Source organism: Apodemus sylvaticus, chromosome 2, assembly GCF_947179515.1.
Source record: "Apodemus sylvaticus chromosome 2, mApoSyl1.1, whole genome shotgun sequence".
Lineage (NCBI taxonomy): Eukaryota > Metazoa > Chordata > Mammalia > Rodentia > Muridae > Apodemus > Apodemus sylvaticus.
Genome location: NC_067473.1, coordinates 185,532,501 through 185,544,765, shown reverse-complemented (window position 1 = coordinate 185,544,765; position 12,265 = coordinate 185,532,501).

Below are 12,265 nucleotides of genomic sequence, written 5' to 3'. Positions count from 1 at the left end.
TTGACTTCTTTGTCCAAGATCAAGTGTCCATAGGTGTGTGGGTTTACTTCTGGGTCTTCCAGTCCATTCCACTGGTCAACCTGTCTGTCTCCAAACCAATACCATAGTTTTTATCACTATTGCTTTTTGCAGTACTTGCTTTGAGGTCAGGGATTGTTATTCCCCCAGAAGATCTTTAATTGTTTTGGCTCTCCTGAGTTTTTTTGTTTTTTTGTATGAAGATGAGAATTGCTCTTTCCATGTCTGTGAATAACTGTGTTGGAATTTTGATGGGGATTGCAATGAATCTATAGCAGTGGTTCTTAACCTTCCTAGTGCTGTAGCCTTTGAATATACATTCTCATGCTGTGGTGACCCACAACCATAAAAAAATTTTGTTGCTACTTCATAACTGTAATTTTGCTAGTATTATGAACTGTAATATAAACAGCTGTGTTTTCTGATGGTCTTAGTCAATCTCTATGAAAGGGTCATTTGACTCTCAAGTTGGTAACAACCCACAGATTGAGAGCCAGTGCTTCAGAGGCCAGGTTAGGCAGACAGTAGATTAGAAAATAAGATTGTACACACCATCCCAGATGTGGTGGGCCATCCCTGTAATCTCAGCAATCAGGAGGCAGAGATAGGAGGATTATCACGGGTTTGAGGGCCAGTCTGGCCTGTACAGTAAGACTTTGTCTCAAAAGAGAGAAAAGAGGGGAGGGAAGGAAGAAGAGGGAAGGAAGGAGGGAGTGGGGCTGGTCAATCAGTCAAAATTCCTCAGTCTCAGTTAAAAGAGACATACGGTACTGGGCTCCTCTCTACTTCATGTCACCAGGTAACTAGCCTTCTTCAACCTTGTGAAAGACTAGATCATTATTTAGAGAAACGACAGAGCTTAGATTGAATGAAGTCAGGTAGTGTTAGGCATGAAGTGCAACACCTAACACTAGAGACAAAACACAGGCCTTCATTTACAAGTGTCTCCCCATCCTTGGCACGTGGGCCTTCTAATATATTTACATGAACATTCACTGCTTGCAAAACATAGTGCTATTCAATGAGAACACAGCCAAGAGGAGATGCATCTAAAGGAAAGCAGAACAATGAAGATCAAAATAAAGATGTGGAAAAGGAAATCCAGAAGAAAGAGGTCACCCAAAAGGAAGAAAAATACATGAATAGAAGGAATTAAAATTTTAGTAGAATTATTTATATGATATAATTGTACCAAAAAAACCCAGTGGAAAATATGGACAATAGTTGAAAATGTCCAGAGGTTCAACCTAGGTTGTACAATAGCCAAGTTCTCTAAGCCCTGGAAACTGAATAAAATACTCAACAAAGAAAAGTCCTCAGAAAGGAGATATATTTCAGTCACTATGAATGAAAATATCCCACTGCTAAGGAGACCATTATGAACTCTCAGGGAGACTAACTGCCAAGGCTTCCAGATAGAGGATGAAAACAAAGCCACAGATAGGGCTCAAGAACAATTCAACAAACAGAGGCATCATTGGAGGCTCAAAATCCTGAAGGGTAATAGCAACAGCTATTCTCTGTGGGTTCTTGCTCTGATACAAAGCATTGGGCAGTCTATGCCAGGGCTTCAATATATGGTCTGGACCCCTTCTAGTTCCTTGGTCCGTCATTTGTATAGTTCTGCACAGTTGGCCCATGGACTTGAAGTTCATGATGATATCAATATTTCAGCCTTGACAAAAAGATACCCTTATAATATGCTCTCCAGAAAGGTCTCTTTCTCTGGACGGTGGTGGCACATGCCTGTAATCCCAGCACTCTGGAGGCAGAGGCAGGCAGATTTCTGAGTCTGAGGCCAGCCTGGTCTACAGAGTGAGTTCCAGGACAGCCAGGGCTATACAGAGAAACCCTGTCTTGAAAAAACCAAATCCAAAAAAACAAAACAAAAAAAATTAAAGAAAGGTCTCTTTCTACCTCTAGTTCTCTGGAATTCCATCTGCGCTGCCACAGCCACTCAAAAGGCTGGGACCATCCTGGTCAGGTTGGCCAAATGATCATCAGTGAGAGGTCATTTGCCTGGTGTGAGCCCCAAACCATGGAAGGTTCTGTACCCAGGAGGCTTTCCTACTGAGTTCAGAACACTTACATTTTCACTTACAGAGCACACCTTACACTTTCCTAGAGGGTATGTTGGGCTCTTTAGAGCCACTACTGATGAAGGCTAAGCCCCTGAACACAATACTGATTCATCATAACAGTGCATCTGACCTAGCTGTCACGTGACTGATGAGTGGGTAACTTGTCACGCAATACTCAGTGAAGGGTGAGTCACATCTGGGGAGGGACTGAGCAGGGATACATGAGAGCTTTCCTCATGCACTCAGAAGGCTGCACAATTTCAAATGTGTACTTGTTTGTTTTCTGAAATTTCTAGTCAATATATTTGAGCTACAGTTGACTGTGGTAACAGAAGCTGGGAGAACTCAATAGTAAGTGGGACGGCCCACAAGAGTGACACACAAGTGCTCAATGTGCCTCTGTGAGCCACGAGTGAATTAAGGTCCCTCAACACAAGGACCACCCTCTCTCTGGCTTGGGAGAACAGAGGGAGACAGGAGCTGACAGTTCAAAAGCCCTCGTCAGAGGAACTCACAGCTGGGCCTTGCAACCTACAGACAGAACTGTGAGAAATAACATGGGCTGGTTGTGACCCCTCATCTGTGAGGGGCCCAGAAACCAAAACCATGTGTTCCTTCTTAGCAAAACCCAAAAGTTGTGCAATGAAGGAAAATGTAATCACAGTATATCATAAGGCTCAGAAGAGAAATGATGGGAAAACAGACTGAAAGAAAGCAATTCCCTGGGGAAATGAGACAGGAAGAATGGGGAGGGAGGAGGGAGGAGGGAGGGAGGAGGAGGGAGGAGGGAGGAGAGGAAGGAGGGAGGGAGGATAGAGAGGGAGAAGAGGAGAGGGAGGGGAGAGAAAAGAAGGAGAGATAGAAGAGAAAAGGGAGGGAGAGGGAGGGACAGAGAGAGGGGGAAGAGGGGGAAGAGAGAGTAAAAGTCAGTACAGTCTAATACTGAAATAGACAGAAAAAGTAAAAATATTGACAAAGCATGTTATTTGTTAAATCCAGAGGGCATAAATCAGAGCTAAAGGGTGAGTGTAGGAGGCAAAATGAAGGTGAAGCAAAAAGAAAATTACTGACGGCTTCTGACCTCATTCTCCTATCCCCACAGTACTTTTATTAAAAAAGAATACAATAAACAGTAGCTAAAAAAATGAGGTAAAATCTATCCCTTTCATTTTATTAAGGGTGTCTGCTGGGATTCTTCCATGGTGCACGTGCCTGTAATTCAGCACTTAAAAGACTGAAGCAGTAGGATCAGAAGTTAAGGCCAGTCTCTGCTACATAAGTTGTAGGACAGCCTGGGCTACATAAGACCCTGTCTTAAAACACCAAAATTAATAAACTGAAATAACAACAAAAGAAATTCCCTCCGTTATTTCTTTGTTCACAGTACCTATAACCCTCAACATTCAAGAGACAGAAGTAGGAGGGGCAGAAGCTCAAATTCAACTTTGGCTGCATGGTGAGCTTGAGGCCAGCCTGGACTACATGAGACCCCATGCCTCAAGATGAAATTCCTCCACCGATTCTCACCAAAATAGAAGGTAGAGACAGTTTATGGAGTCTCATTTGTCAGTCTCAGAATTAACTAAGGCTGTTAGAGCTTAGTTATGGTGGGGTGGCTATCATGGTGGATACAGTCATGGGGGATATCATGGTGGATACAGTCATGGTGGCTATCATGGTGGGTACAATCATGGTGGCTAACATTGTGGATATAGTTATGGCAGCTATTGTGGTGGATACAGTTATGACAGAATGGCTAGCATTACGCAGGTTCTGACCACATGCTATGATGTTCTAATTCTCAATCAGATGAGCAAGGCATCACCATTGCCTTTACTATACAAGTGGGAGAGGCAGCCTAGGGTAGCTCCCAGCACTTGCCCAATGTAGCTTGGCAAAACAAAATCGATAAAGACAGAGTTGAAAAGGGCAACTTATTTATTGACTGGCAGCAGGTGTCCCTTTCTTTGACCCGTGAGTATGATTTACTCTTTCAAAACGCTACTAACCACCATGAAAAGACAACTTAGAGATGTGTAGCACCTTTGCTCCAAGCCTAATCGAACACCCAAGAAGTTTCCCACAGGCAACACCGCCAAGAGAACCTCAGGTCATGACCTGCAGCACCCTGGCTCTGGGACTCTTCTGAGAGGAGGATGCCAAACTCTACGATGATGTCAGTGGTTTTATAACAGTCTCACACCGAGGCTTTGGGGCTCCGTAGGGAAAGTTCCATTTGATGAGGGCTTTCGTGTAAAAGTCAAATTAAACAATTGTCACTTCTCACTCATGTCTAATGAAGTCACTTCTGGAAGGTTAAAAGGCCACCGACTTAGGTGACTACAAAAAGATGGGCTGGACTGTGTGCTGTAAGACTCCGCCATTTTCTCAAACACTGCAAGCCCATTCCTGAAGACCAGCTTCGCCAAACCCCAAGACAAAGGAAGAGAAAAAGGTTTTGGTTTTTTTTTTTTTTTTTTTTTGCCTTTCCATCCCTCTTTTTGGAAGGTTTTGGGAGCTCCCCATTTGTTCTGACCCTTTCCTCTCTCATAAAGAGTATCGTATACTACATCCTGAATCAGTGCAGGTGATGAACACTAACCCGATGGCTCCAGGACTTCCACCGATAATGCTCCCTGGGGCTTTCTGCGGGTTGTCCCTTCCCATCCACAATGGGATGTCCCTTCTCTACAAACTGAGTCTCATGATGAGTCACGTGACAAGCTGAAAGAGAAGGGAAAAGATAAGGCAGACACAGAACACATGAAGGAAGTATTTCCTCTAGAAAACTTGACAGTCAAATTTATTTTTCTCTATTGGCACAGTCTTACTTTTTATTTAGCTCAGGCTGGCCTTACCTCTATGTAGCTCAGGCTGCTCTTGAACTGCCTTAGCCTCCTGGGAGCTTGGATTAGAGGTGTGCACCACTCTATTTGTCTCCCCAGGGGATCTCTTCTAGTTTAGGTCTCTAAGTAGATTTTTTTAGACTACAATAAAGGTGAATCCTGAGGTGGGAGTAAGCTTTTTGATGGAAAGTAGATTGTCAAGGTGAAATCCCGTCTGAGGTATACACAGTGTGTGCAGAACCCGGAAGATGCCACGGGGACCAAACCAGGGCCGTGATGAGAAAGTTTGTCTTATTCAGGGTGTGGTAGCATGGTCTGGACCAAAACGACCGCGTTTCCAGACATCAAGAGATAGACAGAAATAGCTCCATCCTTTGTTTTAGTCTCACTGCCTTGTCCTAGCCTTTGGAGCGGCCCCTTCTAATTATCCTCATCTGTTTCTGCTTTAATGGCCTCTCTGGCTTTCTGTTTACCTTGGGTTGGGACATGCAGATGCCTTTCTGCCCCGCCCCTGCCTGGGTAGATGGGGTCACTGAACAAGACCTTCTGCCTCTTAGAGATGAGCGGCGCTCCTCTCTGCCTATCGCTCCCAGCAGCACCCAGCGGACAGCACCGATTAGACCCTGGTTTCATCCTCGTCTTCTCTCAGCCTTAGCTCTCTAATCTATAGTCCAATTTTCTGGGTTTACTTTGAGGACTCTCTCCCTCCCGTTCTCTAAACATCTCTTCACAATTTTTCCTATTTCCGCCCCTCCTTGATTATAACCATCCTTGGAAACTTCCAACTTCCAAACCAAAGGCCACAAATTCCACAAGCTGGAATTATGGAGGTGCAAGAGAAAAGCCTGGGCTAAGGACTCCAACAGATGTGGGCTCCGTCCTATTCCCTTACCTGAAAACCAGTGTACAAGAGCCAACACTGCTAGACCGCCACCACTGAAAAATGATGAAAATAAAATTACCTGTAGGATTATTTGAGGTCCAACTACTTCATATACAACTTAGCATCTAACATTTGTATTTATTTATTTATTTATTTATTTATTTATTTATTTATTTATTTATTTATTTATTTATTTATGGGACCCTTCTCTAGCTTTGTCTCCTGGAAGACACCAAGTTCCAGAGAGTCAAGTTTATTAAGCTTTAATTACCGGTGTTTTCCTCACAACACCCACTTTGCCATTATAGGTTTGCAATACAGCCTCGGAATATCCTTTCTTAATAAACATGTAAATTGATGACTTTGGTGATGGAAGCAGATACGTCCTTTTATTTAAAAAAGACCAAGGTATACCAAAGCAAGAATAACCATTATTGTCTTTGAAGTCTTCCAAGTAAACATTTATTCTGTGCTTACTGTGTGCCCAGGTTTGATTGAGAGTATTTTATTGGAACTAACCACTCCCCCTTCCCATCAGAGGATACTGTTACTACTTCCACATCACAGGTAAGCATACTGAGATGGGGGGGTGACAGATTACTTATCATCTATATAATAATTCAGAGATTATGGGTCAAGATACAGCCATGAAATATCAAGAGTTTCTGAGCAGAAGGCCCCCTTTCTAACATTCAGAATAGATTCAGAAAATGTCTCTGAACAAAACCAAAAAAAAATTACTTTAAATAAGAAAGCCACACTAGTTTGTAGAGAGAATATCATGTTCCTCATTCCCAGGGCCTGACTGAAAAGTTGTTTACAAGCACAAATGGCTGACTTGCCCATGCCCTCACCGAGCCATTCCTAGATTTGATTTATTCACCGCCACATGCAAATAATCCACCTTTGTGTGTGTCTTTTAAAGGGCACATACAAAGTGTTTCCTCAGGTCCTTCCTCATGGACCTGCCCCTTCCTCATGACCCGAGTGAGGGGCAGAGTAGGCAGGAGTCACCGTGCATGGGAAGGTGGGACAAGCAAACACATCAACACAAAAATCACATTTAGTATCTTCCTCCATATAGCTGGTCTTTTTGTTTCTTCTTAATCTCTCCAGGGGCGGGGATGCTAAGGGGGACCATCATGTGTCCAGTTCATATGCACGCAAAGTTCTCTTATTGTGTCTCTGTGCACCAGGTTTGAAGACTGGTCAGGGGTGATCAGTTCTTTCTGAACTAAGTACAAGTTTCCTTTCCTGTGTGTGTGTGTGTGTGTTGTGTGTGTGTGTGTGTGTGTTGTGTGTGTGTGTGTGTTGTGTGTGTGTGTGTGTGTGTGTGTGTATGTGTGCCAAGGTTTGAACCTGCTAGACACATGCTCTCCCACTGAGTTACACAGCCACCTCCTCCCTGTCTCTTCCCTTCCGATATGTTCCTGGGTATTTGGTTTTGGTGGTGGTAGTGAAGGGAACATTTGCTTTTCTCCTAGTATCTTTTCATTGGCCGGGGAAGACCATCCAAAACAACCCAGCACAATTTCCAAGTTTCAGTCAGCTCAGAACCTGATTCTTTCACTGGTGAAAAGTTGGTCTTGGGTGAGTGCTGGAACTCACTTCGAACTGTAGTGCCACATACACCAGGCATGGTGGCCCACACATACAATTCAGCACTTAGGCGGGAGAGGAATAGGGATCAGAAATTCAACCCCAGCCTGGGGCCGGAAAGAACATGTCAACAACAAAACCAAAATCACCTTTCTCTAATGATCACTGATGAAAATTAAGTCTGCATTGAAAAGCCATAGTGGGATAAAGAAAACTCTTGATCAAGATGAGAGAACGAACAGACACCCAGTTAAAGACCTGGCTGGGAGGAACTGTGAGCTGCAGTAAGGGGGTCAGTTGCATGAGGACCCAAGTCCCTGACTTCACTCAATACGGACGTTCATGTCCTCTCTTGATTTTATTTCACAGTGAATTAATAATAATAGCTGACAATGGATTAGATACCGGGTTCTGTTCAACCCATTAACGTGGCTCTTTGCCTGACCTCTGTGTCAGTGTGATAAGCAAGGTCCTAACATTACCTTCTGTCAGATAAGTAAGCTAAGAGAGAAGGACTCCAGTAATCTGCTCAAGATCTCAGAGCTGCTGAGGCAGAGTCAGGGTTTTACCCAGGCAGTTGGGATCTAGAGAGGAGGCCACAACAGAGCACCGAAGGCCCTTCTCAATTTCCAAGTTTTCCACTTTCCTAAAATGCTGTTTGAGTATCTACAGTATCCTCTTGATGGAGGCCAGACCCCATTCCAAACTCCACTGACAGGAAAGAGCTTTGAGAGATGATTCTCAGAGTTATAAAACACTTTGGGCTAAAAAGCAATTATTACCAAGGTCGATCTGATCTACATTTCATTAGAATATGTTACTTTTGAATATTTCAGCTTACACGTTTTTTTGTGGGGTGTAACTCAGTTTCATAGAGCTGGAGCATGCAACTTTTTGTTGTAATCTGAAAAAGGAATGCTTAAAAGAAAAAGATGTAGACTGTTCCTGTGTGGTTGGGATAATGATGGGCAGTGTCTTTAGAAGCCTTAAATCCTTCCACTCCCTGGACAGAGAGTGCTTCAGTGCTGGGTATGTCCATGGGACAGCTCATTCACAGGACTTGGGGCCAACACAGCCCCACTTCTCAGAGACACTCAATGACCCCCAATGGGAAAGTTCCCTGAAATACTGCGGTTTAATCCACTTCCATTTTTGGTCTAAAGCCCTCTTACTCAATTTCTTCATTTGCATAGAAGAAATCACAAAAAAATGTTTTTTTTTTTTTTTTTGAGAGGTGGATGCTGCGGTGTTTTAAAACCGACTTGAAGGTTTAGAATGGGGGAAAAGCGCACATGAACAAAGCCCAGACCGTAAGGACAGCTGCTGACCTTTGCCAGCATAAGCATATTATTAGCAGTAAAATTAATTTTCCATTATCTGTCTCATCTTGCTCTTGGAAGAGCACAAGAAGCCTGAATTCTCATCAGAGACTCGGGCCGCCGTTCAGTGAATTTCTCAGTCTTTTCCCTGACCAAATGCTGTGCAGAATGACCCAGTTACTACTGTTTATAAAATAGTGTCATGAGTTCTCTTTCATCTCTGATAAAAAAAAGTGTGTTTAAACAAAGAAGAGAAACATGGCTGTGCCCGGACAGCACTAAGGTGTTTGTTCCATGTTAATTAAATTGTTGGGGGTGGGGTTTGAAACCTGTAGCAGATCAGAACTTTTTTCTTTTCTTTTCTTTTCTTTTCTTTTCTTTTCTTTTCTTTTCTTTTCTTTTCTTTTCTTTTCTTTTCTTCCCCCCCCCCCCCACACTTTTAGACTTCTGCTTTAAAACGTGGAGAGTCAACGGAGGCTCAAGGCTGACTACAGCACACCACAGGTACCCTGGCCAATAGCATATGGAATAAGAGACACAAGATAAGCTAGTCTTTTATCTCAGGAAACTCGAAGCTCATGGAAGGTGAGCGTTGTAAATAAAGTAAGGACACTGCCTATGGGGGAGGGGAGCAGAGTGGGGGGTGCGCCTTGGAAAGAGCTGGGGATCTTTAAGCAGACAACAAAAAGAAAGCCTTCGGTTTCTTGGATTGATGCATCCATGAAATTCTCACTGTGCACATTTGATGGGCTGCAGCTAATTAACATTTAAACACTGGGTTTCTTTGCTGTTTTGGGCTTGTTTGAGAACCGCAAGGAAAACCTACCTTTTCTTCGTCTGGGATATTGTGAATCACAGGCCTGTCATTTCCTCCTTTCCATCAACATCTTAACATTTTCAGACAAATAGTACTGGAAAGAAGCAGGGCCTTCATCTCAGCCAGATGCATTCTTTGCTCCTTTTCTGCTTAACCTCCCCAAACCCTGTGACTGACAGGATCATCCAGACATCTTCTGATTAGAGCACGCCGTTAAAACACCCTACGACTTGCAGACGAGGGGTGCGTATCCTCTATCAGGACAACTGCATGCTAGACCAGTCATCTAACAAGACTCACTGTGTGTTCATTCCAGAGCTCTCACACGTTTGCTGAGGAATAATAGTCTGTGTTTTCTGGTCCACACACTAGGGCTGGAATGCATGGTTGATAAGCTGTGTGGAGTTCAGAGACATCTATGGCATAATGGAATTGTCAAGCAGTTAGCAACCAGGAAAGCCTTGGCCTCAGGACAGGCAGGGCTTCTGTGGTTCTGTTTTAACATCCCCTTTTCTTTTACCCTCTACCTCCGAATTGCACATACTTTTGTGGTAGCGCACACTTTACAAAGGTCTCCCACGTACGTTCTCACTTTGAGTAGCATCTGTTATTTTTTACCGTATAAATAATGGGAGGCAGATAATAAATAACTTAGGGCTCATTTGATCAGGGAAGGAGAAGACAGCTTACTACACCACAGTCTTTCTGTGCCTGTCTCTCCTCCTGTGTGTGTGTGTGTGTGTGTGTGTGTGTGTGTGTGTGCATACATTTTTATATGTATGTCTGTAGTTGTGAGTGCATGCGCATGGGTGTGTACATGTGTGTTCATGTACATGTAGAGACATGAGATGGACAGGAGTTTTCCTTGATGTCAGTCCACCTTATTCACTGCATCAGTGTCTTTCAACTGAATCCAGAGGTGGCCCACGTGATTAGCCCAGCTGGTCCATCTGCTCCAGGTATCCCGTTTCTATCTTCTGAGCCTGGAATAATAGGCAGTCACTATGCCCACTAGGCATTTACATGGGTTCTGGACAAACTCAGGACCTAGGGCTTACATGGGAAGTGCTTTATCTACTGATCTCCCTCCCAGCCCCGCACTCTTTTTTTATCCCAAATCAATGCATTTTTCAGTGCTTTTTATTAGCCACCGTGCTTTACAATCCCAGTTACAAATCCACATAAATACACTAGAACTAGAGAAGCCCCCATATAACCTCCCACAGAGAAGCATGGAGCTCAGGAGCTGAGGCGGAGCTCTCTCATGCAGCCTCCATCTTACCTGTTGTCCTATCACCTTGGGAGCCCTGCACAGCTCAGTCTTTCCATTCCCTCTGTCACTCCCAGTCAGTCTGCCTCGCCCCCACCCCACCCCCACCCCGCCCTTTGTTTGAATTGCTTATTCAATATTTCCAAATGCAAGTATCATGTTTCCTTTCATCCCTGAATGCTGTTGTCTTCACAAATGTTCAAGTTTGCCTAGGATGATTGCTCTTTGTGTTAACTGAAGTGGCAGGCTGCTCATTACTTCACGGGGTTTACGTGTTCATACGGATTGCTAAATACCTTCCACGTTATTCTTCGGTGGCTGTGCAGGAAATTGTCAATGACTCAACTTTAGCTGGTGCCAAGTCTGTGATTGAGAGTAGGACTCCTCTTCCGTGGCACCTCTTCCTCCTACTTGCTCCCCAGGTAAACAGCAGGTCAGTACGGAGGCCACACAGGATGGATGGTTATTTCCCCAGGGATCTTGTCTAGCCAAAACCTTGCTCAATCCATAGGCTGTTGTCTACTCTCCTTGTGGGGAAATCGAGGCAGTGAAGAAGCACTGTACTCTACTTTATGGCCAAGTTCCTGGGCTCAGTGCTTAGACCTGCCGCAGCTTTGTCACAACCACCAAGCTACGTTCTGCCTCAGTTTCCTCACTTGAAAAGGCAAGTGGTTATCGATAGCTACCATCCAAGGTCATTAAGAAGATGTAGTGGGTCCCAGCTCAGTGTTTGAACAGAACAATGCTCAGTGGATGTCGCCTTGTAATAGCAGATTTCACATGAATTGGCATCTACAGGGCTTTCAGGGCATAGGGAAATGATGTACTTTTGTTTAGCTCATGGAAGCCCAACAGACCTACCATTTTCCATTCATAATGAAGGAACAGGCACAGAGAAAGGAATGCCTGTGAGCTCTTATGGTAAGAAAATGGTAGATGTATGAGGTGGCTTCTGATCAGTTTTATTCCTACCGGCCAAGAAAATATCCAGAGCAGTGCACATGTACCCAATGCTAGGCACCACCAGGGCTGTTCAACTTCATCCCTAGTATTAACCCTTTAAAGTAAGCCCTGCTGAGAAGCCAGCCCTTTTCATGGTTTGATGAAGTGAGGCTTAGCGGGTGTGACTTTTCAAAAGTCTAGTCTAACTGACTCAAAATACATTTTGTTTTTGACAAAGATAACATCTCAAAGTGTTAAGGTGGTTAAGATTGAGCCACTTTGGTGATTCCGGAGAGTATTTACATCAAGGTCGGCACCATAAAAACAAAGACATCCCTGCTGTGAGGACTGAATGAAAATGTGGCAGATGTTTGAAGCAGCCACAATTGAGTGCCATCTCCAGGTGGAGTTCAAAGGAGTCAGCTGTCCTCTACACAGCAAGCCAAAATGCAGCGTGGTGCGGCAGCCACTGTGGTGCAGCAGCCACTGT